The sequence below is a fragment of the Glycine soja genome, chromosome 13 (genome assembly GCF_004193775.1).
Source record: "Glycine soja cultivar W05 chromosome 13, ASM419377v2, whole genome shotgun sequence".
Lineage (NCBI taxonomy): Eukaryota > Viridiplantae > Streptophyta > Magnoliopsida > Fabales > Fabaceae > Glycine > Glycine soja.
The window spans coordinates 10,453,377-10,480,678 of record NC_041014.1 but is presented as its reverse complement, the minus strand read 5'-3'; the positions used below and the strand labels follow the sequence as shown (position 1 = coordinate 10,480,678).

Genomic DNA, 27,302 nt, shown 5'->3' with positions numbered 1-27,302 from the left:
GAATAAAAAAACCATTTAAAAATTAAATACTTAAAAGAGTAGTAAAAGTGTAAAACAATAGTGACCTTTCAAAAAGGCAATAACACGGCAGCGAGAAAAACCAAAAAATAAGGCTTGCTATACGGCCATACCTGCTTTCGATAAATAAGGCTTATCATACCTATACTGTTGTATTCATAGTAACGGCAATAACACGACAACGAGAAAAACCAAAAAATAATAACACGACAGCGAGAATAATGCTTGTTCATTATGAAGAAATTAGAAACGACAACGAGAAAAATTGAAAAAAGAAACAAGGAGCAAATGAGAAAAGAAACAAGGGCCTACCTGCGCGACGAAACGGAGGCAACGACGTGCAGCAATGGAGGCGTTTGGTTCGCTTGCGGGAAACGGCAAGAGTAGACAAAGAAGAACCGTTTTCGTATTTGGTAAGCATTTTTTAAATAAATAATAAAAATAGCTGAGGCTTGTTGGGCCGAGTCCAATCGCGCGTGTCCACTTGGTGGGCCGCGTCCAATCGTGTGTGTCCTATTGTCCAACCGTGCCCAGTGACAGCGAAAGCAACGGACACCGCGTCGCACCGGAGTTGTACCCGCTTGCATGTTCGATGCAAGTCCGACGCGGCACATGTCGATGAGTGCTGCATCAGTGCTTCTTAGACTATTAGAGATAAAAATGAGTTTAATTAGTTTCAAGTTAATTAAAGATTAGTTTAATTAGTTACAAATTAGTTATTAATTTAGTTTGTTACAATTTAGTTTGATTAGTATATATTATGAGTTTCTTGTGATCATTTGAAAAATTTGAAATATTTGTTTAAACCTTAAGCATAACATTGTTTATTTTATTCCTTGCTTTGACAATTGCCATTTTACTCACTCATTTGGAACATGCAACCAATATATTAAATGTGAATTCTCGTACACTTTAAGAAAAAATCTTTGTGCACTCTATCAATATCCAATTATATTTCTTCAATTAACATTGTAAATAATTATATATTTACAAATCATCAATAGAACCATCCTTAATCTCTTAAATCATATATATTTTTGCATTTGGTAAAACAAGGTTTCAAAAGTCTGTATTTAAATTTTAATTTATATTTCTTATTCATCCTATTAATGAGATCAGTTTTTAAACAAAAAATTGATTTATTAGTTTTATTTTTTTTTACCTGTGTCTATATGAACCCAAGGATTAAATAAAACTTTTTTGTTGTTTTGAATAAAAGTTTTTAAACTGATAAAGGGTATAAACTTGACATATATGCTAATAGTCTTCTCTGTCTCGTTGTGATGAAATCCGAAATTGATTTTTTTTTTGTCAATAGGGATATGGTCCAAGCTGCTATCATATGCAGAAGGTAAGGATTTTATAACCTTAATTTTTTGTTTTATAAGGACTCAAAATATATTGAATTTTTTATAATAATTATGTCAAAAGTTATATCAAGAATACTTTTTTATTGATTGATTTGATTGATTGTATAAAATTATTTTGGGTTGTTAATAAGTATCTTAAGAAATTAAAACAAAAAAAATATTTATTATAAAAATTATATATAAATGTAAAAAAAATTAAATAATATAATTTTATGCCATTCAATTTTTTTTTCTTCCTTTTAGTTGTTAATCATCATTTGTCAATTATTTTGTTTGCATTGTCATTGCATGCATTACTATTAAACCTTTTCTACTAATCCATGAATCATCCTTCTTAAATGTATGTATATGTACGTGAGTTATTTAATACATACAGACGAATAGAACCATTGGCTTTGCATTTGAAAAAATGACTTATATGATTTATTAGTATAATATAACATAATTCAACAATATTAGTTAAACATCAAATTGATCCCTAGCTAGATTTGGCAGTAACTATTTATTTTTCTCCTTTCTATAAGAAAAGAAATTGATAACCACTTCAATTTGGTCCTTGATGCAACTTAATATTAGTAACGAAACTGACCGATATGCAAAATCCTCAACAACTAAATTGGTTGATATTTTCAAATTTGATGGATAATATCAATTTTAAGAACTAATTAAATTGATATTCTACTTTAATAAATACCTTACTTATGGCATCTCACATTAACATTGTAATCAAATGATTCTATATCACGCTATTCACTCGAGTAATTTTTTTTTTTTGCAGAAGCTTTTAATGCTGTCATAATAGGTGAGTTCCTCTGGTTTTATATGCTACACATAATATTAACCATGCAAAACATTTCACTAGAGTTAGAATTTTTATTTTATTCCTTGCTTTGATCATTGCCATTTTACTCACTCATTTCGAACATCCAACCAATATATTAAATGTGAATTCTTGTACACTTTAAAAAAATAATCTTTGTGCACTCTATCAATACCCAATTATATTTCTTCAGTTAACATTGTAAATAATTATATATTTACAAATCATCAATAGAACCATCTTTAATCTGTTAAACCATATATCTTTTTGCATTTGGTAAAACAAGGTTTCAAAAGTCTGTATTTATATTTTAATTTATATTTCTTATTCATCCTATTAATAAAATCATTTTTTAAACAAAAAAAATAACTTATTAGTTTTATATTTTTACCTGTATCTATATGAAACCAAGGATTAAATAAAAAAAAAAATTTGTTTTGAATAAAAGTTTTTAAACTGATAATGGGTATAAGCTTTGACATATATGCTAAATAGTCTTCTCTAGCTCGTTGTGATGAAATCCGAAATTGACTTCTTTTTTTCTTTTTTGTCAATAGGGATATGGTTCAATCTGCTATCATTTGCAGTAGGTAAGGATTTTATAACCTTAATTTTTTGTTTTATCTCAAATCAAAATATATTGAAATTTTTGTAATAATTATTTCAAAAGTCATATTAAGAATATTTTTTATTGGTTGATTGTATAAAATTGTTTTAGGTTTTGTTAATAATTAAGTATTTTAAGAAATTAAAAAAACATTTATTGTCGAAATTATATATAAATGTAAAAAAAAAAGTCATAAATAATATAATTTTATGGAACTCAAATTTTGTTTCTTCCTTTTAGTTCCTTAATCATCATTTGTCAATTATTTTATTTACATTGTCTTTGCATGTATAGCCATTAAACCGTAATACTATTCCATCCAATGAATCATCCTTCTTAAATGTATGTATATATACGTGATAAATGCTAAATAATTGTGAATTAATAATAGAAAATCAAGTAAATTTTGACTTAAAATTAATTATTTAGCATTTATTTTAATTAAAAAGCTAATAATTGATAAAGTTTGGATTTTTGGCTGTAGAATTGAAGGTTGAAGGTGTAATATGCAAAAAGCAAGAGAAAAGCTGAAGAAAAGAAGAAAGTTGGAAGCAGGCTCAGTCCAGTACACACTAAGCGGGCATAAGCGAGGCGTTAAGCACGAAGACGCAGGATCCGTTACGCGCGCCAAGCACACGATCCAACATAAGCACACGCTAAGCCTGCAACACGCGTTAAGCGCACAATCTAAACATGCTAAGCATGAGGTGTCGTGCTAAGCGCGCCTACGAAAGCCCAAAGCCCATTTCAGTAGCTATAAATAGAGAGCCAGTCCAGGAAGAATCACACACCTCGCCTCAGAACACTTCTCTCAGCATTCCAAGCCTGAGCTCTCCCTTTCTCTCTATATTATTTATTTTGCCTATCCATTCTTTCTTTCACCCCTCAGTTGTAAAGCCCCTCAATGGCCATGAGCGGCTAATCCCCTAGCTAAGGCCTAGCAGGCCTAAAAAGCCAACGATGTATGGTGTACTTCAAGAGTTATCAATGCAAAGAGAATTCCTTCCAGGATTTATGTTCTAATTCTTTTCTTTTTATCTTGCATTATGTCTTAAATTTCTTTTGGGTTTTATTCGCTCGGAAGAGGGTATTTCCTAATAAGGGTTTAAGAGGCAATGCATGCATCAGTTTTTAGGGGTTACACGCTTAGGAAAGGGTAACACCTAATAGAACAAATAAAGAAAAGAATCATTGGGTTAGCATTGCTAGGCATAGAATGATGGCCCAATTCCCATGCATTTAGCAACATCTAGAATTCAACCTTAATGCATTTTAATTATTGAGTCTTCACAAAGGCATTTGGAAGATAGGTAGTTAAAATAGGCTTGTCATCGTGAGGCATCAGGGGCAAGTAAAATTAACAGATGTGGGTAGAACTAGTTCAATTGCATTGGTAATGAACATCATAATTTCATGCATCGTAGGCCAATTAGGTTTGTCCGGTCTTAGCATCTTCATCTTAATTAATTATATTTTTAAATTGTTTGATCTAGTAGTAGCAATTTACTCTTGCATTTATTCTTGCTTTTTACTATTTACTTCTCACTTACAAATTGAAGAGTATTCAATAAAGTGCAATAAAATCCCTGTGGAAACGATACTCGGACTTCCGAGAATTACTACTTAGAGCGATTTGGTACACTTGCCAAACACCTCAACAAGTTTTTGGCACCGTTGCCGGGGATTTTGTTCTCGCACTTAATTGTCATACTATGTCAATTTGTAAGCTCAATTCTTCCTTTCTTGACTCATTCATCTAGTATTCTTTACTTTCTCTTCTATCCTTTCTTTCTTCTCCCATAAATTGCACGGGTAGTGCCTTTTGTTTTTATGCGAGGTAGAACTACATCTAGAGACGTTGTTCCTATTAACTTAGAAATTGAAGCTACTTGCCGACGTAACAACACTGCAAGAAGAAGAAGGGAGCAGGAAGCAGTTACACCTCACCTCCTCCTTCTCCAAATCACACTCAGATGGACAGGGAGTCGGCATGAAGAGTCACACTATAAGACTTCTCTAATACCGCCACCCCTCAGTTCTTCACCAGTATTGCAAGGTCGGAGGTCCAAGCAGCCAACATCTCCTACCCACACTCTCTTATTCAGTTAATTAAGGGAAACTTCTTCCATGGTCTCCCAAATGAAGACCCATATGCGCATCTAGCCTCATACATAGAGATATGCAACACCGTTAAAATCGTCAGAGTTCCAGAAGATGTGATACACCTTAACCTCTTCTCCTTTTCACTAGCAGGAAAGGTGAAAAGATGGTTGCACTCCTTTAAAGGCAACAGCTTAAGAACATGGGAAGAAGTAGTGGAAAAATTCTTAAAGAAGTACTTCCCAGAGTCAAAGACCGCTGAAGGGAAGATGGAGATCTCTTCTTTCCATCAATTTCCCAATGAATCCCTTAGCGAAGCACTAGATCGTTTCCACGGGTTGCTAAGAAAAACACCAACACATGGATACAGCGAGCCAGCACAACTAAACATCTTCATAGATGGCCTGTGACCTCAATCAAAATAGCTGCTAGATGCATCCGTAGGAGGGAAGATCAAGATGAAGACTCCCGAAGAAGCAATGGAGCTCATCGAGAACATGGCTGCTAGCGATCAAACTATCCTTCGTGATCGCACTTATGTCCCTACAAAAAGAAGCCTCTTGGAGCTCAGCACACAGGACGCAACTTTGGCACAAAACAAGCTGTTGACTAGGCAAATAGAAGCCCTTACGGAAACCCTCAGCAAGTTACCTTAACAATTACAAGCGGTAAGTTCTTCCCACTTTTCTGTTTTGCAGGTTGAAGGATGCCCCACATGCGGAGGGACACATGAGCCCAGACAATGTGTAATCCAACAAGATCCCTCTCGAGAAGTAAATTATATGGGCATACCGAATCGCCACAGATTCCAAGGCTACAACCTAGGAAATCCGTTTGGATTCAATCAAGGGGCAACAGGATTTAATCACGGGCCACTGGGATTCAATCAAGGAAGAAACTTTACGCAAGGCTCAGGCTGGAGGAATCAAGGAAATCAATACAAGGAACACAGGAACCAGCCACCATACCAGCACCCTAGCCAAGGTCCAAATCAGCAAGAGAAGCCCACCAACATAGAGGAACTGCTGCTGCAATTCATCCAGGAGACAAGGTCACATCTGAAGAGCACGGACGCAACCATTTGGAATCTGGAAGTTCAAATGGGCCAACTGGCGCATGATAAAGCCGAACGACCTACTAGAACTTTCAAGGCTAACACGGAGAAGAACCCGAAGGAAGAATGTAAAGCAGTGCTGACTCGAGGGCAGAGAAGAGCGCAGGAGGAGGGTAATATTGAAGGAGAAGACCTGCCAGAAGAAAGAAGGACAAAGAAGAAAGAAGAAAAAGAGACAAAAGAAGAAGAGAAGGTGACATCAGCACCTAAGACCAAGAGCCAGAGAGCACGAGAAGCCAAGAAGGAAGAACCACTAGCCCTCCCACAGGATCTCCCATATCCTATGGCACCCACCAGGAAGAACAAGAAGCGTTACATCAAACGTTTCTTGGAAATATTCAAAGGGCTAGAAATCACCATGCCATTCGGGGAAGCCTTACAGCAGATGCCCCTCTACTCCAAATTTATGAAAGACATCCTCACCAAGAATGGGAAGTATATTGACAACGAGAATATTGTGGTAGGAGGCAGCTGCAGTGCAATAATTCAGAGGAAGCTACCCAAGAAGTTTAAGGACCCCGGAAGTGTTACCATCCCATGCACCATAGGGAAGGAAGCGGTAAACAAGGCCCTCATTGATCTAGGAGCAAGTATCAATTTGATGCCCTTATCAATGTGCAGAAGAATTGGGAATTTGAAGATAGACCCCACCAAGATGACGCTTCAACTGGCAGACTACTCAATCACAAGACCATACGAGGTGGTAGAAGATGTCCTGGTCAAGGTACGCCACTTCACTTTTCCGGTGGACTTTGTTATCATGGATATCTAAGAAGACACAAAGATTCCCCTTATCTTAGGCAAACCCTTCATGATGACTGCCAATTTTGTGATGGACATAGGGAATGGAAACTTAGAGCTGAGTATTGACAATCAGAAGATAACCTTCGACCTTTTCAAGGCAATGAAGTACCCACAGGAGGGTTGGAAGTTCTTCAGAGTGGAGGAGATTGATAAGGAAGACGTCAGTATTCTCAAGACACCACAGACTTTGCTGGAAAAAACCATGGTAAATGCGCTAGACTGCCTAACCAGTGAAGAGGAAGAAGATCTGAAGGCTTTCTTGGAAGACTTGGATCATCAAGACAGTATTCCTGAGGGAGAAGCCGATTTTGAGACACTAAAGAAGGAAGTTTCGTCCGAGAAGAAGAAGGTAGAGTTGAAGATATTGCCCAATCATCTGAAGTATATGTTCTTGGAGGAAGATAAGCCTATAGTGATCAGTAATGCACTCACAACAGAAGAAGAAAACAGGTTGGTAGACATTCTGAAGAAACACAAGAAAGCAATTGGATGGCACATATCGGATCTCAAAGGAATCAACCCTGCTTACTGCATGCACAGGATAATGATGGAAGAAGACTACAAGCCAGTCCGACAAACCTAGAGGCGGTTGAATCCAACGATGAAGGAAGAGGTAAGAAAGGAGGTGCTCAAGCTTTTGGAGGCTGGGCTCATATACCTCATCTCTAACAGTGCTTGGGTAAGCCCAGTACAGGTGGTTCCTAAGAAAGGCGGAATGACAGTCGTACGAAATGAGAGGAATAACTTGATACCTACACGAATTGTCACTTGTTGGCGGATGTGTGATGCAATCCTACCCCGCAAGGGCATTGGATAGAAAAACTCCAAGTAGATTGGGCCAGAGATGCAAGAGAAGGCCCTAGGGTTCTTATGAGCCTTAGGGTAGATTTCGGGCCCATGGGCTAAGTACGAGCCCACTTATCTTTGTAAATATTATATTAAGGTTTCATTATTTGTGAGCCTTGTATTTAGGGCTCCATAATGTAGGTAGGGTACCTTAGAAATATAGGATTTTTCAGCCCTTGTATTTTAGGGCACCTAGACTAGTTTTTGTATTAGGGGTAGTTTTGTAATTTCGCATGCACTAAGTGGATATTTGATGTGTGTGGTTGGAAATAAATTTAATTGAATTGGTAGAAGCCCAATCCAATTAAATTTTAGAGGGGGAGGTGACCATTTGCTTACTACACCCCATTGCCACATCATATAGTCACACTTTGTGCATGTCCTTCATGCTTTTCATGCCTCATGACACCTAAGCACACTTAGTGGAGAATCTTGGAATTGATCTTGGATTAGTGGGCTGAACCATAACTAAAATTCACTAATCATAATTAGTGAAATTTTGGCTCCACAAATTCAATTTCAAATTCAAGTGAAATTTGAATTTCCCTCCAATTTTGTGTGACACTTAGGCTATAAATAGAGGTCATGTGTGTGCATTTTTTTCAACTTTGAACATTTGAATATTAAACTTCAGATTTCAAAGCTCATTTAGAGCACAAAATTTCGTGCTCTTCTCTCCCTCTTCCTTCATTCTTCTCCTTCTTCCTCCAAGCTCTTATCCATGGCCTCCTATGGTGGTGAGCTTCTTCTAGACTCATCTTCTCCTTGAAGTGGCGTCTCCTCTCTCTCTTCCTTCCCCATTCCGCTGCCATTTATCTTCCAAGAAGCAAAGGAATCCATTGATGAAGAAGATCCTAGGCCTACAAGCTCCCATGGAGCTTGCATCAATGTGTATCGACTACCGCAAGTTGAATGAAGTCACACGGAAGGACCATTTCCCCTTACCTTTCATGGATCAGATGCTGGAGAGGCTTGCAGGGCAGGCATATTAGTGTTTCTAGGACGGATACTCAGGATACAGCCAGATCGCGGTGGACCCCAGGGATCAAGAGAAGACAGCCTTTACATGCCCCTTTGGCATCTTTGCTTACAGAAGGGTGTCATTCGGGTTATGTAACGCACCAGCCACATTCCAGAGGTGCATGCTAGCCATTTTTTCAAACATGGTGGAGAAGAGCATTGAAGTATTTATGGATGACTTCTCAGTTTTTGGACCCTCATTTGACAACTGCTTAAGGAACCTAGAGATGGTACTACAGAGGTGCGTGGAGACTAACTTGGTACTAAACTGGGAAAAGTGTCATTTCATGGTTCGAGAGGGCATAGTCCTGGGCCACAAGATCTCAGCTAGAGGGATTGAGGTTGATCGGGCAAAGATAGACGTCATTGAGAAGTTGCCGCCACCACTGAATGTTAAAGGCGTCAGAAGTTTCTTAGGGAATGTAGGTTTCTACAGGAGGTTCATCAAGAACTTCTCGAAGATTGTCAGACCCTTAAGCAATCTGCTGAATAAGGACGTGGTTTTTAAGTTTGATGAAGAATGTTCAGCAGCATTTCAGACACTGAAGAATAAGCTCACCACTGCACCAGTAATGATTGCACCAGACTGGAGTAAAGATTTTGAATTAATGTGTGATGCCAATGATTATGCAGTAGGAGCAGTTTTGGGACAGAGGCACGCCAAGGTATTTCACGCCATCTATTATGCTAGCAAGGTCCTTAACGAAGCACAATTGAATTATGCGACCACAGAAAAAGAGATGTTAGCCATTGCCTTTGCCTTGGAGAAATTCAGGTCTTATTTGATAGGGTCGAGGGTCACCATTTTCATAGATCATGCTGCCATCAAGCACCTGCTCGCCTTGACAGACTCAAAGCCGAGGTTGATTAGATGGGTCCTACTGATACAAGAATTTGACATCATCATCAAGGACAAGAAAGGATCCGAGAATGTGGTAGTCGATCATTTGTCCCGGTTAAAGAATGAAGAAGTCACCAAGGAAAAACCAGAGGTAAAAAGGGAATTTCCTGATGAGTTTCTTTTGTAGGTTGCCACCAGACCTTGGTTTGCAGATATGGCTAACTACAAAGCCACGGGAATCATTCTAGAAGAATTTAGTTGGAGTCAGAGGAAGAAATTCTTGCATGACGCATACTTCTATGTGTGGGATGATCCTCATTTGTTCAGGGCAGGGGTTGATAATCTATTGAGGAGATGCGTCACAAAGGAGAAAGCACGGAGCATTCTTTGGCACTGCCACAGTTCACCCTATGGCAGACACCACGGTGGGGACAAAACAGCAGCAAAAGTGTTACAATCAGGTTTTTTCTGGCCCTCTATTTTTAAAGATGCTTACGAGTTTGTGCGTTGTTGTGATAAAGGCCAGAGAACAGGGGGGATTTCGCGAAGGAATGAGATGCCTTTGCAGAACATCATGGAGGTAGAGATCTTTGACTGTTGGGGCATAGACTTCATGGGGCCTCTTCCTTCTTCATACGGGAATGTCTATATCCTGGTAGCCGTGGATTACGTCTCCAAATGGGTGGAAGCCATAGCCACTCCAAAAGACGATGCCAGGGTAATGATAAAATTTCTAAAGAAGAACATTTTTTTCCCATTTTGAAGTCCCACGAGCCTTGATTAGTGATGGGGGAACGCACTTCTGCAACAATCAGTTGAAGAAAGTCCTGGAGCACTATAATGTAAGACATAAGGTGGCCACACCTTATCACCCTCAAACGAACGGCCAGGCGAAAATTTCTAACAAAGAGCTCAAGCAAATCCTGGAGAAGACAGTTGCATCATCAAGAAAGGATTGGGCCTTGAAGCTCGACGATACTCTCTGGGCCTACAGGACAGCATTCAAGACTTCCATCAGCTTATCACCATTTCAGCTAGTGTATGAGAAGGCATGTCATTTACCAATGGAGCTGGAGCATAAAGCATATTGGGCTCTCAAATTGCTCAACTTTGATAACAACACATGCGGAGAAAAGAAGAAACTACAGTTGCTGGAATTGGAAGAAATGAGACTAAATGCCTACGAGTCATCCATAATCTACAAGCAAAAAATGAAGGCATATCATGACAAGAAGCTACAAAGGAAAGAATTCCAGCTAGGGCAGCATGTATTACTCTTTAACTCAAGGCTAAGGTTGTTCCCAGGTAAGTTGAAGTCTAAGTGGTCAGGGCCGTTTATAATAAAAAAAAGTCAGACCTCATGGACCAGTATAATTGGTGGACCCTAGAGAAGAGAATTTTGAGAAGAAATGGATCGTCAATGGACAGCGCTTAAAGATTTATAACGAAGGGCAATTAGAGAGATTGACGACCATTATCTACTTGAATGATCCTTGAAGAAAGCCTAGTGTCTAGTTGAAGACATTAAACTGAGCACTGGTTGGGAGGCAACCCAATGTATTTTTGTACAAATGTAGTCTTCTTTTAATAAAAAAAAAAAGCCCAACAGGTGCAAATAGCAAATAGGAGGTGCAATCAGTAAAAGTCCAGCAGGTGAAGTCAACAACAGTAGGGGTGCAAACAGCAGAAAAGGAGTGGGCTACACGAAGTCACACGCTTAGCGTGCATCTAGGCGCTAAGCGCCCAGGTACATTTTCAATTTTAAAATTTTAAAATATTGAGGGAAAACCAAGGGATGCTTCCCTTGGTGCGCTTAGCGGCCACCTACGCGCTAAGCACGCAAACCATAAATTGCTGGACAGTTTTTGAAGCTGCCCAACCCCTCATCTGCCTTTGGTGCCTTTAAAATTTTTAGCCACCTCAGCTCATTTCCTTTCTTCTCTTTTACACTTCCACTCCCTTTACTCTTTTTTCTCTTCATTTTCCAAAAGCCTACTCACGTTCCTATGCCTTTCACTCAGTTTTTCACGAAAAGAGGTAAGATTTGGAATCTGGACTGTTGCCACAATGATTTGTAGGTACCATCACGCTAAGCCCTACACAGAGGCTTAGCGGGAACAGGCAACATGGGAAAGAAGAAAGAAGAGTGCGTTAAGCTTGCAGCAGATAGGATATGAAAATGCAACACGCGCTTAACCGGCACCGTCGCGCTAAGCGTGCTCATGAATCTCAGTGAATGCACTAAGCGCGTACCAGTTGCGCTAAGCGCGTGCCAACACCACCAGGAAGAAGGCACTAAGCACGAGGCTGGGCCTTAGGGCCCATCAACCTCGTGCTTTACTTTTTGCACCCCTTGCTTACTATTCACACTTTCTGAATTTCTTTTTGCATCCCCCTCTGTTTACTAACTGCAGTCTGTTTCTTCTTTTTTTTGTTTTTCTTTTTCTTTTCAGACGGCTTCCAGCAAACGTCGAGCTGTGCCCACACCTGGGGAAGCATCCAGCATAGATACTAGGACAACATTCAGCTCCGGAACATTCTTTCGGAGAGGAATGTAGAGCTCGCACCCAGGATGTTTGACGAGTTCCTTCAGGAGCTCCAGAGGCGTCGATGGGACCAAGTCTTGACCAGGCTTCCAGAGAAGAGGATTGACATCGCTCTGGTGAAGGAGTTCTACTCCAACTTATATGGTCAGGTTTGATGCTAAGATGATTAATGACTTCCTTGACACCCCGTTCATCCTGGTAGATGGGGAGGAGTACCCAGCTTACTCCCAGTACCTCCACACTCCTCCCGATCACGACGCCATCCTTTCCACCTTGTGTACACCAAGGGGGCGTTTTGTGCTGAATATGGATGGTGCCCCTTGGAAGTTGCTGCGGAAGGACCTGACGACACTCGCTCAAACATGGAGTGTCCTTTCGTATTTTAATCTTGCTCCTACTTCTCACACTTCTAATATTAATGTTGACAGGGCCCGACTCCATATATGGCTTGGTGATAAAGATGGACCTGGACCTGGGCAACCTCATTTCTCGGCAGATCAGCCAGATCGTCTAGTCCAGCACTTCCAAGCTCGGGTTTCCAGCACTGATCTCAGCGCTGTGTGACATTCAGAGGGTTGTCTCCGATACCCTAATTTTTGAGTCACTCAGTCCTGTGATCAACCTTGCTTATATTCGGAAGAATTGCTGGAACCCCGCAGACCCCTCTATCACATTTTCAGGGGTCCGTCGTGCATGTGTTGGATCAAATGGCCTTGGAATAATTAAGAAGAGGGGTTGAATTAATTATTAATGTGCCTTGACTAATTAAAAATTTATCATTCTTAATGTTACTAGATTTAATTAGGCTTTTACTACAAAGTTAAGAAAATAAAGAATAGAAAAAGAAACTTAACCAAAAGTAAAAGCGATAATTAAAGTGCACAGCGGAAATTAAAGAGTATAGGGAAGAAGAAGACAAACACAAGAATTTTATACTGGTTCGGTAACAACCCGTGCCTACATCCAGTCCCCAATCGACCTGCGGTCCTTGAGATTTCTTTCAACCTTGTAAAAACCTTTACAAGCAAAGATCCACAAGGGATGTACCCTCCCTTGTTCTCTTTGAACAACCAAGTGGGTGTACCCTCCACTTGAAATGATCCACAAGAGATGTACCCTTTCTTGTTCTCAGTTACAACAACCCAAGTAGATGTACCCTCTACTTGTACCACAAAGGATGTACCCTCCAATGTGTTAAGACAAAGTTTTGAGGCAGTTAGTCCTTTGAAACTTTGTGAAGGGAAAACAAAAGATATATCAGGCGGTTAGTCCTTTGAAATCTTTTGTTTAAGGGAAACAGAAGAATCAAAAGAATTCTCAGATTGTGTCGTTTTGAATTCTTTGAAAAGGGAGAAGGGAGACACAAAATAATTTAGGCGGTTAGTCCTTTGTTCTTTTGGAAAAGGGAGAAGAGAGACACAAAAAGAATTCAGGCAGTTAGTCCTTGTCGAATTCTTTTTGGCAAAGGAAGAAGAGAATGAAAAGATATAACACACTTTTGTTTTCTGTGAAAGAACAAGTTTTGGAAACCAGAAAACTTAGAAAGCTTTTGGCAAAGGAAGTTCAAGAAGACGTTCAAAAGTATATATGAAAAGTTATATCAAGTACTTAAAATGCAAGTCAAGGTCTTACTTTTATAGACTCTTCATGTCTAGTCAAGAAAACCATTGGAAGAGTTATAACCTTGAGAAAACCATTGGAAGAGTTAAATCTCTTGATTTTTATACAAAACTTGTCACTAGTAATCGATTACCAAAACCATGTAATCGATTACACAAAGCATTTTATGAAAAGATGTGACTCTTCACAATTTAATTTGAATTTCAACGTTCAGATACACTGGTAATTGATTACCAATATATTGAAATCGATTACACCATTCAAAAAACAATTGGAACGTTGCAAATCCAGTTAAAAGCTTTTGAAATCAAACTTTGCCACTGGTAATCGATTACAGGAAACTGGTAATCGATTACCAGGGGGTAAAAACTCTAGTAACTTAGAAAATTTTGAGAAAAACTCTTTTGAAAAACAAAACTGTGCTATGTTTTTTTTTTTGAAAAATCTTTTCAATACTTCCCTTGTGAAATCTTCTTGATTTCTTCTCTTGAATCTTGAATTCATCTTCTCTTGAATCTTGAAATCAAACTTCTCTTGATTCTTGAATCTTCTTGATTTCTTCTCATGAAAATTGAAATTAATATTGATCTTGAACTTGTTGACTCAATCTTGAAATCATTCTTTGGGCTTTTTGTCATCATCTTTGTCATCATCAAAACTACTTGAATCAACTTGATTCATCATCATGAAGCTTGCTTCTACAGCATGCACCAGAGCCCCAGCATCAGCATCAGAGGCTCCTCTTCCTCCTCAACCTCCTTCTCAGCCTTCCTCTCAGGGATCGATCCCTCCACTTGCATCCACTTCAGCACCCCTACATATGCATGGACAGATGCTCAGGTCCCTGTATCAGGGCCAGCAAATCATTATTCAAGACCTGCATCGATTGTCCTTACATATGAAGATGGATCCGCCCCTCACAACTCCAAAGGCCTATATTCAGTAGGTCGCATGACCAAGAGCCCAACCCTTTACTGATAGGGGGGAAGAGCCATCTGGAGCTGGCTCGGGAGATGCTGTAGTTGATGACGACATTATTGTTGATTTGGCAGCAGCAGATTGGGGCCCATGGGCAGATTTCGGGCGGAGGCAGCACAGGATCTTAGTTTATGTTTTGATGTTTTATGTTTTTATGTCTTTATTTTTAATGTAGTCTGTTTGGAACTTAAAAAGTAGTAGTAATAATATTAGAATTCAGTATGTGTTTTCTGAGTAATAATTGCATGATAACTTGAGAAGTCATAATTCTTTAGCTTGTTTTGAAAGGTCCAACACTTGAGATGCTACTGATCATTGGAGAAACACTGGTTCTGGAAGCAAAAGTCAGGTCAAGAAATGGAACATGAACCGCATAGAGTGGAAAAGGTTAGCTTGATGGAACATGGTCATACCTGGTACGCCGAATACTTACTTAGTCCTGGTGAGAGTGTGAACTTAATTGTGAGAGAAAACGCCTATTCTTAAGTTCCTAGTTTTGCGTCATTCTTAGACTGTTAGATTAGTTACTTAAGATGGATATGATCAAGGCCATGTTTGTTTCGTTTAGCTACTTAGCCAAAAAGCCAACCCAACATAATTCTACCCTTTGCACCCATGTTGAGCCAATAGATTATTTTGAATTGACCCTTGAGCCAAAAATTGATAGTCTTGACCCTTTTTAGGATTTTAAGAGAGCAAAAAAAGGGGTTATAAAGGTCTTAATTTGGGGGATTTGGGGATGAAAGGATAAGTGGCCAAGATAATAGAATAGCATACAGTAAGACACCTTTTGCAAATTATAAGCCCAATTCCTTCCAGGTTTTTTTAAAAAAAAACTTTTAAAAGGGCAAAATAAAATAAAATAAAGAGAGGTGTCAAAGGAAAAGTGTTGTGGAGAAATAAAAGGGCTAAGTAAAAGGCCTAGGTAGAATTGAAATTTTGCTCTCTTATAATCCTAAGTTTGAATTTCCAAGAAAAACCATGATTTTTTTTTTTTGATAGCCAGGCCCCGATACAAGCCAATAAAGTCCTTAGTGATCCGCCAAAGGTAATTAAAGATAACCTTAACAGAGATGAAATGCAAATCTCTGGAATCTTACTTGCAGGTTGTTAGATTGCAAACACTAAACCAGACACTTATGAGTAGAGGGAAACACCAGCCTTGAGAGGAAAGTAAGGCAAGCCAAACTTGATTGAATTCCAGATAATTAACCGATTCAGCTCTTGTGTTTTTTGTGCTTTCATTTTAAGATTATGCCAAATGCAGAAAGAACCAGTCAAGGAATTGAAGAACTGCAGCCATTGACAGTGTTGGAACAATTAGAAATTGCTTGAGAATTTATTTGCTTGGGGACAAGCAAAGTTTAATTTAGGGAATTTTGATAACTGCTAAATAATTATGAATTAATAATAGAAAATCATGCAAATTTTGGCTTAAAATTAATTATTTAGCAGTTATTTTAATTAAAAAGCTAAGAATTGATAAAGTTTAGATTTTTGGCTGCAGATTGAAGGTTGAAGGTGTAATAAGCAAAAAGCAAGAGAAATGCTAAAGAAAAGAAGAAAGTTGGAAGCAGACCCAGTCCAGTACGGGCGCTAAGCGGGCACGGCAGCACAGGCGCTAAGTGAGGTGTTAAGCACGAAGACGCAGGATCCGTTACTCGCGCTAAGCACGAACCACACGCCAAGTGCGCGATCCAATAAAAGCACATGCTAAGCCTGCAGCACGCGCTAAGCGCACGATCTAAACGTGCTAAACGTGAGGTGTCGCGCTAAGCACGCCTACGAAAGCCCAAAGCCCATTTTAGCAGCTATAAATAGAGAGTCAGTCCAGGAGGAATCACACACCTCGCCTCAGAGTACTTCTCTTAACATTCCAAGCCTAAGCTCTTCCTTTCTCTCTATATTCTTTATTTTTCCTATCCATTCTTTCTTTCACCCCTCAGTTGTAAAGCCCCTCAATGGCCATGAGCGGCTACTCCCCTAGCTAGGGCCTGGCAGGCCTAAAAAGCCAACGATGTATGGTGTACTTCAAGAGTTATCAATGCAAAGAGAAATCCTTCCAGGTTTTATTTTCTAATTCTTTTCTTTTTATCTTGCATTTATGTCTTAAATTTTTTTGGGTTTTATTCGCTCGGGAAAGGGTATTTCCTAATAAGGGTTTAAGAGGCAATGCATGCATCAGTTTTTAGGGGTTACACGCTTAGGAAAGGGTAACACCTAATAGAACAAATAAAGAAAAGAATCATTGGGTTAGCATTGCTAGGCATAGAATGATGGCCCAATGCCCATGCATTTAGAAACATCTATAATTCAACCTTAATGCATTTTAATTATTGAGTATTCACAAAGGCATTTTGGAGATAGGTAGTTAAAATAGGCTTATCATCGTGAGGCATCAGGGGCAAGTAAAATTAACAGATGTGGGTAGAACTAGTTCAATTGCATTGGTAATGAACATCATAATCTCATGCATCGTAGGCCAATTAGGTTTGTCCGGTCTTAGCATCTTCATCTTCATTAATTATCTTTTTAAATTGTTTGATCTAGTAGTAGCAATTTACCCTTGCATTTATTCTGGCTTTTTACTCTTTACTTCTCACTTACAAATTGAAGAGTATTCAATAAAGTGCAATAAAATTCCTGTGGAAACGATACTCGGACTTCCGAGAATTACTACTTAGAGCGAATTGGTACACTTGCCAAACACCTCAACAGTACGTGCAAGTTATTTAATACATACAGACTAATAGAACCATTGGCTTGCATTTGAAACAATGACTTATATGATTTCTTAGTATAATATAAAATAATTCAACAATATAAGTTAAACATCAAATTTATACCTAGCTAGATTTGACAGTAACTATTTGTTTTTCTCCTTTCTATAACTAAAGAAATTGATAACCACTAATCAATTTGGTCCTTTATGCAACTTAATATTAGTAACGAAAACTGACTGATATGCAAAATCCTCAACAACTAAATTGGTTGATATTTGTCAAATTTGATGGATAATAGAAATTTTAAGATTCTTTATTTGCAAAATCCTCACACTAACATTGTAATCAAACGATTCTTTATCACACTATTCACTCAAGTAAACCTTTTCTTTCTTTTTTTGCATAAGCCATTTTTGCTGTCATAATAGGTGAGTTCCTCTATTTTTTATATGCTGCACATAATATTAACCATGCAAAACATTTCACTAGAGTTAGTATGTGTTATAATAGTTTGACATTATTATTACTATTGATTATATGATGGTATGTACCACTTTGTGACTTTGACTCTTCCAATAATTAAGAATCTTCTAATATTAACAGATTATGCATACATGTTGTATGATAGTCATTTTTTTTTTCATTTATCATCCGTTATAACATAATAGTCACATTTGTGATATTAATTCACAGGATTTTCGGAAACTATAAGAGGACCAAACCCAAAACTTGAACGTAAATATGATGCGTATGACTCAATATTTATTACCTTTGGACACTACATTCTACCATTCTTGGCAGGCAAGTTTTTGTTTGGGATGACATTGTCTATTGTTCTTTTGATATACAAATGGAGAAAAAGGCATTTGTCCATATATATATGAAAATATTGAAAATTATCTAGAACAAAATAACTTGATGCCTATTGGATACTCATACAAAGAAATTAAGAAGATGGCTAGAGGTTTCAAAGACATATTGGGTGAAGGAGGCTATGGCTTTGTATTCAAGGGGAAGTTGCGTAGTGGGCTTCTGTGGCAATTAAAATGCTACATAAAGCAAAAGGTAGCGGCCAATACTTTATTAGTGAAATTGCAACAATTGGAAGAATACATCTTCACAATGTAGTACAATTAATTGGAAATTGTGTTGAAGGCTTAAAACGTGCCCTTGTTTATGAATTCATGCCCAATGGATCACTTGAAAAATTTATTTTTACCAAAGATGGAAATATATATTTAACATATGACAAAATATATAATATAGCAATTGGAGTAGCTCGTGGGATTGCTTATCTCCATCATGGGTGCGAGATGCAAATTTTGCATTTTGATATCAAACCCCATAACATCCTTCTTGATGAAACATTCACCCCAAAGGTCTCTGACTTTGGATTGGCAAAACTATATCCAATAGATAATAGCATTGTGACTATGGCAACGGCAAGAGGAACAATTGGGTATATGGCTCTAGAATTATTTTATAAAAATATTGGAGGAATATCCCACAAGGCTGATGTTTATAGCTTTGGGATGCTTTTGATAGAGATGGCAAGTAAGAGGAAGAACCTAAATCCCCATGCAGATCATTCAAGTCGACTTTACTTTCCCTTTTGGATTTATAATCAACTTGGAAAAGAGACAGATATAGAAATGGAAGGTGTCACAGAGGAGGAAAATAAAATAGCAAAAAAGATGATCATTGTTTCACTTTGGTGTGTACAGTTGAAACCAAGCGATCGTCCCTCAATGAACAAAGTAGTGGAAATGCTTGAAGGAGACATTGAAAGCCTGGAAATACCTCCAAAGCCTTCTCTATATCCACATGAGACAATGGAAAATGATCAAAGCATCTACTCTAGTCAAACAATGTCAACAGACTTCATTAGTTCTTCTAGTTATTCCAAGGAAATTGTGACTAATCCTTTGGTAGAGGATGCTATTTGATAATGCATAGTAGTTATGTATTTGTATCCACCTTATTGTCTTGAACACCTGTTCATCTGTAATATTTATTTTATCTAAAAGATTGCCTATTGTTTTATCTTTCAAAGTATAAAAAAAATGGGTTACCAAAATTTAAGATTTTGTTCAAAGTTCCCTGATATGTAATCTTGATATAAACTGATTCTACTTGAATGTGTATGTGTTGCTTGTAAGTTTTAGCATATAATTCTACCAAAGCTAGGATTGTGTTATAAGCTAGCAATGTAGGCTTACACCGTAAAAAGGGCAAAAAATAAAAAAATTTATGAAATTAATGATAATTAGTAATTATGAGATATAGAAAATACAAAGACGATGTAGACACAATGGGGAATAAAATTAGTAAAAAAAATACAAGACAATATTATCATATATATATATATATATATATATATATATATATATATATATATATATATATATATATATATATATATATATATATCTCACAAGTCACAAAGACGATGCAGACACAACGTCGACGGTATGAAAATTTTATTATATTAATTCATGACTTTTTTATATTTTCTAAACACATCTTTACATGTTTCATTGTGTAGGTATGATGTTGAAGATGCTTCATTGCACTTGGATGGAAGTATGAAGACTTGATTCAGTATGATGATATTAATTTATTGTATAAAGACTTGTAATGTTATGCTAGTTTTATAATTTTTATTGTGTAATACTATAACATTAATGTGTACTTGGATATTTCTTGGATGCTTTTATGCTTGTTTGATTTTATTACTATTATTATTGATTTATTTTGGTATTTTTCGTCATGTTTTAAACTTAGAATTAAACCTTAAATTTATTATTGTTGAAAAATTGAGATAAAACAAAAAAAAATTATAATTTTTGACATTTTTAATGTAAAATGGGGTCCCCGCGGGGAGCCGGGGAACGGGAACGGGGCAAAAAATACCCTCAGCACGGGGAGCAGAGACGGAGAGTAGGGTAAGGTTCAGGGACGGGGAGCGGGAAAGTACACCCCGCCTCGTGCGGGTGCCATGCCTATAAAACCTCGTGCCTTCAAAATAATAATAACACGGGGAAGTACACCCCGCCCCGTGCTATTAATTTTTTGTAGGGTTTTAATTCTAATTAGTATTATTAGGATTTTAAAATTATTACTTTAAGCACATTTGTATGACTTGAAAAGAATTTTTAAACCTCTCTTGCTATTTTTACTATCTCATCCTGTTATGTGGTTTTCTAGGAACAAATAATTTATTTTATCATTTCTTAGGCCTCGTCCAGACAAAGTATTAAAAATCGAAACTAAACAGTACTTAGTATTACACATGTATCCTTGAGAATTAGTATTTTGAAAATTTTCATCCGATTTTCCTGAATAATTAGAAAATTAGTTCAATTAACTAAAAGTAGGGCTCTCATATGTACATCAATGGGTTCTATAATAGTGTTAAGAAATTTAATATTTGGGAATTACTTCAGTGTAGATTATAAATAACCCACACCTATTGATAATTCATGCATTTATTTATTGACATGTAGCTACTTTTGCCATGTCATATAATGAACTTTAAGTATAATCAAATATTATTTAAATGATTTTGATTTAATTCAAACAAATCTAACAAAGATATTGTTTTATCAATTTTAAATTAATTTAATAATATATAAAGCTAATTGTGTTTAATGAAGTAAAAAATGAATTGTTAAATTGGTTACATTAATATATTAATTTTGTAATTTCAAAAATTAAAATTAAGTTTATAATGTATATTAGGAAATCAGATTCATATAAAGTTGTTAATTAGACATAATCAAATTTAACATACCTGATTATATTGAAAAAAGAATTTAATTACACGCATTAATGATATTCAATATACAATTTTTAAAAAATATTTCTAATAAAATTTTGAATATATATATATAATATTTTATGGAAATATTAATTCATAAAGATATTTAAAAAAAATCATGAATGTTATTAAATAAAAGTAACTATTCATAAATTTAATAAATTTAGTTTTTTTAAAAAAAATAATAAATTTAGCTTAATATATTAAATAAATTCCTTTTAATTTTTTTAATTATTATTGGATACAAAGCATATTATAAAAACCGAATTAATGAATAAAAAAAGACTCCTACGTACTATATTAATCTTTACTATCTATCTATATTTATTAGTTAAAATAAATTATTATAGTAACATTATGTTTTTTGTAATGTCTAGTTAAGTGATTTTAATTAGATTGCAAGAATAATTTAATTTAATTTAAATATATGTAATTAATTAATTATAACGTGATGGTCTATGATGTTTGTATATATATAAGATTATAATTACATAGGTGAAAATCTTGTTTTAGGGGTGAATAGTAAGTTTTTGAATGGTTTGACCCGGATGAATAAAGCTTGAGAGATAGGAATTAAGTGGGTGGATTTAGGAAGCATGCAAAAAAATGTCTTTGTTAACGGTTTTGTCTTGGAATTAGAAGAAACCACCATAAATGTATTTATGGTGGCTTATTATGATTGTCACAAATGATTCATCTTTATTTAAAGTTCTCGTATGTATAAGTTTTACAATCTCACTTTAGGATCATGTTTGATACGAGAATGCAAGACTCCTTGAGGAAATTGAATTTGGAGGGGAAAGAAACATAATGAGTGTTGTCTTTAACGAATAATCTATTATTGACAATAGATAAGTCTTTGTACTTACCATTGTTCAAAAAAAGATATGGTAATTAAATATTGATGTTACTCTTAACATTATTAAAAAACAAGACAACACTAAGATTCTCTCTCAAGCATCACCTAAAGTTCGAACTCAATAACTTCAAGAAGTGTCATTAAGAAGATCCACAAGAGAAAGAAAACAAGTAATTTGATATGATTATGTCATATTTCTTTAAGAACATGAATATAACATTAGGTTAACTGAGAAGGTTTAATTAACCTTAGTCAAGTCATGTTGTGCTCTAACTCTCAAATGGATTGATGTCATAAATGATGTAATAAAATCAATGCTTGAACATGACATTTGAGATATCATCAAATTTCTTGAAAGTGTAAAACCCATAAGTTATAGATAAATATCTATAGTCGAAAGGGATTCAATGGGTAATATTAAAATATATAAAGTTTATCTTGTCGTCAAAAGTTTTACAAGAAAAAAGACTTGATCACAAAGAGACTTTCTCTCTAATTTTTTAGAAAGACTTTCTTAGGACTATAATGACATTGTAGATCATTTTGACAATTGTTTTGCATAGATGGATGAAAAGATTACGTTTCTAAATGGAAACATTGATGAAACAATTTATGCGGTGTAACCAGAAAACCTTGTTTAAGATAATGTAAAGTCTATGGTATGTAAACTAAAGAAATCCATTTATGCTTTAAACAAGTCTCTCGTCTATGATATTACAAAATTCATCAAGATTATCTCTTATGATGTTGAGTTAAATTTGGTTGATGATTGTGCATGCTAAAAGTTTAGTTGGAGTAAATTTATTATTTTGGTATTATATGTTGATGACATCCCAGTACCATCATATGACTTATTGTTGCAAAACAATTATATTACAATTTATCATGAATGCTTTATTTTTTTTTGTATTGTCTTGAAATAATTTTTTATGGGAGTCCTAAGGTGATATATAAGTAATTTTGATATGCAACACTAAAAAGTAGTAAAGCACATTATGTATTAATTAAAGAGAACAAGAAACTACATGTTTTCATATCGAAAGTCTAGAAGTTTAGAGATCATTGGATATTCTGACTTTGATTTTTTCGGAATGTCTTAATAGCAATCATTTCACATAAGGATCCACATTTTACCGTGTTGGTGGAGTTAATATTTTTCTATTCGACATCATACTAGAATTTATGATTGTTAAATTATTGTAACTAACTTTCCTGTTGTCAACATTAGGTAGCCATCAGGTGTTTATTGGGGAAATATCTTAATGGTATAATTAAGGATTTAACCAAGTAAAAATTTGTTGACATAAAGTATTTGGTTGTTAAATAAAGAATTTAGAAAATACATATTTTTATAGAACATATAGGAACCCATTGCATGCTAGCTGATCCACTAACTAAAGGTATGACACTTAAAGTTTTTCATGAGCACACTGTTCATATAGGTCTAATTCCTAATAGTATTTTAGTTTAGTGGATTCTTACTTATGTTTTATATCTTATGGTTTACAAACATTTTGTTGTTTAGATTTTCTGCAGAAATAAAGTTAAATTTTATCATTTCATTATCAGCTTGTTTTATTTGCAATATTTTTGTTGTGTTTGGATAGATCTATATAAAGAATAAAGTTTGGGCTAGTTGGAAATAGGCATGACTAAGATCACATTGCATGTGATTTTCATGTTGCTTATTCATATTGACCTATGTCATTGAGTGTACTGATGTGATGGCCATTGGGATCTAGTTACATTTTTTGTAGTGACGAAAGCCGCAATGAGTCTATTATTAATACATGAGATGAACTACGTTGTTAAGGTGGAAGTCTAAAGGTAAATAGCATACAAATGCGTGCTTAAGGATTTTTGATATAATTGTTACAATATATAGCCCAAGTAGGAGATTGTTGGAATTTTCTATTCCAATAATTAATGTAGGCTAATATTATAAAACAATTATATTAGCTATTTATTATTAATGGGTTTTATTTTATGTGATCAAATTAAGTGAGCCTATTAGACAACTAAGTCAAATGATTTGGACTTAAATGAGCATATGTCATTGTTGATCCATTAGGGGATAATGAGAACCCTATTAGGTTATGGTCCTCAATATACCGAGTCGTCGGATATAGTTTCTCTTCTCCATATCTGAAGAGTTATGAAGGTCCTATTAAGGAATAAAGAGGTTATGGTTGAGTAAGAACCATGAAGTCACTGGTTACGATGTTAGCCGATTATATGTTCCGTAACAGATCCTAAGAAGAGTACATAGATCAGAAATCACCTACGGATTCAGATTCTGCTGCGTTTGTTTGATCAGACATTATGGATCCAGACATTCCTAAAACTCTTCTTGATAATCTAACATAATGTGTTCCTGATGATTATATTGATATTTTATAAGGATCCTCTAAAATTCTAATATTGTCTCCCCCAAAGAATTATGATAGAGAAAGTGAAACTCAGACATATACTGCCACAAACTTGACCTTACCAAATTCTTTGAAATTAAATTTAAACCTGCATTAAGTTGCGCAACACTGACTTTAATGGATTTTTCTAGTCCACAAGTCCAAAAAAGGTGTGCTGGACTTTTGGATATAGTGTGTGGAATTAGGGATGGGTAAGCGGACCGGCCTACCGTGCGTAAGGTCCGCCAGAATTGGCATCGAACCGGGTCAGCCCACCTCGCATTCTTACATGGACCTAATAAATTGATGCATCCCCGCCCCTGTGAACCCCGCAGATCAAACGGGCCGGTCTGTGGGCCTAATTTTAAATGAATTCTAATTTCAACAAAAATGTAACACAACAAAATTAAGTTCAACACAAATGTAAATAAAATCTCAACAATTAGTCAATTACATCAATAAAATAAATAATGTTTTAACAAAAGAAAATCCAAGCAATAAATCTAAAATATGAAACTTAAACATCTCCAACAACAAATGATTTCATATTTGAAGTAGCTTGAGCTTTCTCCATCTCCACATCTTCATCTTCTTTTCTTAAAACTCAAAACACTAATAAATATTAGAATCAACTCAAGTTAAGTGATTAAAATTAAGACAACAATTATTACACATTATTTACCTTGCTTATGAAATCCTAGTAACCAATTTTTAGTACATATCGAGACTTGCACGTTGTCAGCAAGAAGCCTAGTTCGATATTTGTTAAGCACCCGTGAACCAATACTAAATGTCGATTCGGAAGCCACAGTTGTAATTTGGATGCATAAAATATCATAAGCCAACAATGAAAGATCTGGATTAAGCAGGATTCTCAAGGTACTGTAGTTGGTGGGATTCTCAAACCATGGATTAAGCAGACTTACGAGCAACCCGTAGACCTCGCGGATCAAATCTGCACATTCCGCTGGTTAAGTGAGACGAACCTAAAATTTTTGCATGACCATGGACTATTTAAAAAAATTAGTCCATTACTCGCGCAAACACGGACCCTGCGGGCCAGTCTATGGGCCCGAGCCCATTTACTCACCCGTATGTGGAATTGCTCTAAATCTAAGCAGTCCTTTACCTTCTACACATAATACTACAGAAAAGTCTAGCCAAAGACAAATGAATGATGGATGTGACAATAACTAAAGTTTGTTCAAGGAAATGTGTGAATGACTTATAAGTTTATGCATGAACTATATGTAGATAATTTATAACAAAATAAATGTCATTTTTGACCCAGAGAGAAGAGCTATTAATCCAATTCAGAAAAAAAAAACATTGTTGGTCCATATATATATATGAGCTAGAAAACACCTCCAAGACATGAAAAATCAAAACAGACCTAGCGAATTTGATTCGGTGCCACTAGCTGCATACAGGATAATTGATTTGGTGCTTCTTTACAAAAATAAAAGGCAAAATTGGTCTCCCACTTTATCTCCAATTACGGATTTGGTCCTCCTATAATTTAATTCACAAATTTGGTCCCTCAGTTTTATAAATCTCTGCAAAATTGGTCTTGGAAGCCCGATTTGGACGTTGACCGTTAACCTCAGACATTGACTGTCACGTGTCAATGCCACGTGTCAACGTCTGAGTGGTTCCCTGTAAAGGCTTCATTTTTTGTAGGTAAAATTGCACTTTTGGTCTCCCAGTTTTACTCCAATTTCGATTTTGGTCCCCTTATAGTTTAATTCACACATTTAGTCCCTCAGTTTTATATATCCCTTTATAAATTGTTCCTATAAAATTGGTCTTTTGAATGGTTTAGCTACTAGTGCTAGAGACATGGTAGTAGGTCTTAATAAATCTCGCACTTCTTTTTCATCGTAAGTTTTTCACTCACTTGGAACCCAGAACAAAATCACTCTTTGTCTCTCTCCCACTTCCGGGATTGTTCAACTTGGGAAAGTGGCGCATGAATCCCAACCTCGGTATGAAATTTTCAGATCTCTTACTTTAACAGGTTCTGTAATAACTTTTTTTTTTCTCTTTTTTTGTTCCCCCATGCGGTATTATGTGTATACGACTGCTTAAGTGGCCTATGTATGACAATGATATTTTTGTTTGAAATTTGAAATACAACTTCTCCAGTAATGAAATTTGGCTGAATTTATAAAGGGATTTATAAAACTTAGGCACCAAATATGCAAATTAAATTATAAGGGGACCAAAATCGAAATTGGAGTAAAACTGGGGACCAAAACTACAATTTTACCTACAAAAAATGAAGCATTAACAGGGAACCACTCAGACTTTGACACGTGGCATTGACACTTGACATTGACATGTGGCAGTCACACATGGCAGTCAACGTCTGAGGTTAACGGTCAACGTCGAAATCTGGCTTCCAAGACCAATTTTGCAGGGATTTATAAAACTGGGGACCAAATTTGTAAATTAAATTATAGAGGGACCAAATCCAAAATTAGAGATAAACTAGGAAACCAAAGTGTAATTTTGCCAAAATAAAAATAAAAACTGATTCGGTGCTTATGCAAATTCTTGACGCTTCCGTGTTTCATTAGCTTTCACATCTTGCATCCTTCAAATCTCATCCTCTTCACAAAAATTCAAAAAGCCTAACGTCTCGCTATCACTGTTAATGTTTACCTCTACTATTAATCAAAACCTTCCAAGCCCAACCACGTGAAAATTGACCGAAACCTTAGAAGAACTCTTCAAAATCGTGTTGATTTTTCCAAGACTTAATACCCCCTCAGGGACAAGTTAAAGTCTACGTAATCACACATTCTT

The 27,302-nt window shown here is 36.0% G+C and overlaps 1 pseudogene; it reads left to right on the top strand.

The window, feature by feature from the left end:
- The first annotated feature begins 364 nt into the window (after positions 1–364).
- LOC114381568 lies at positions 365–19,379 on the top strand (annotated as a pseudogene).
- The last annotated feature ends 7,923 nt before the right edge of the window (positions 19,380–27,302 follow it).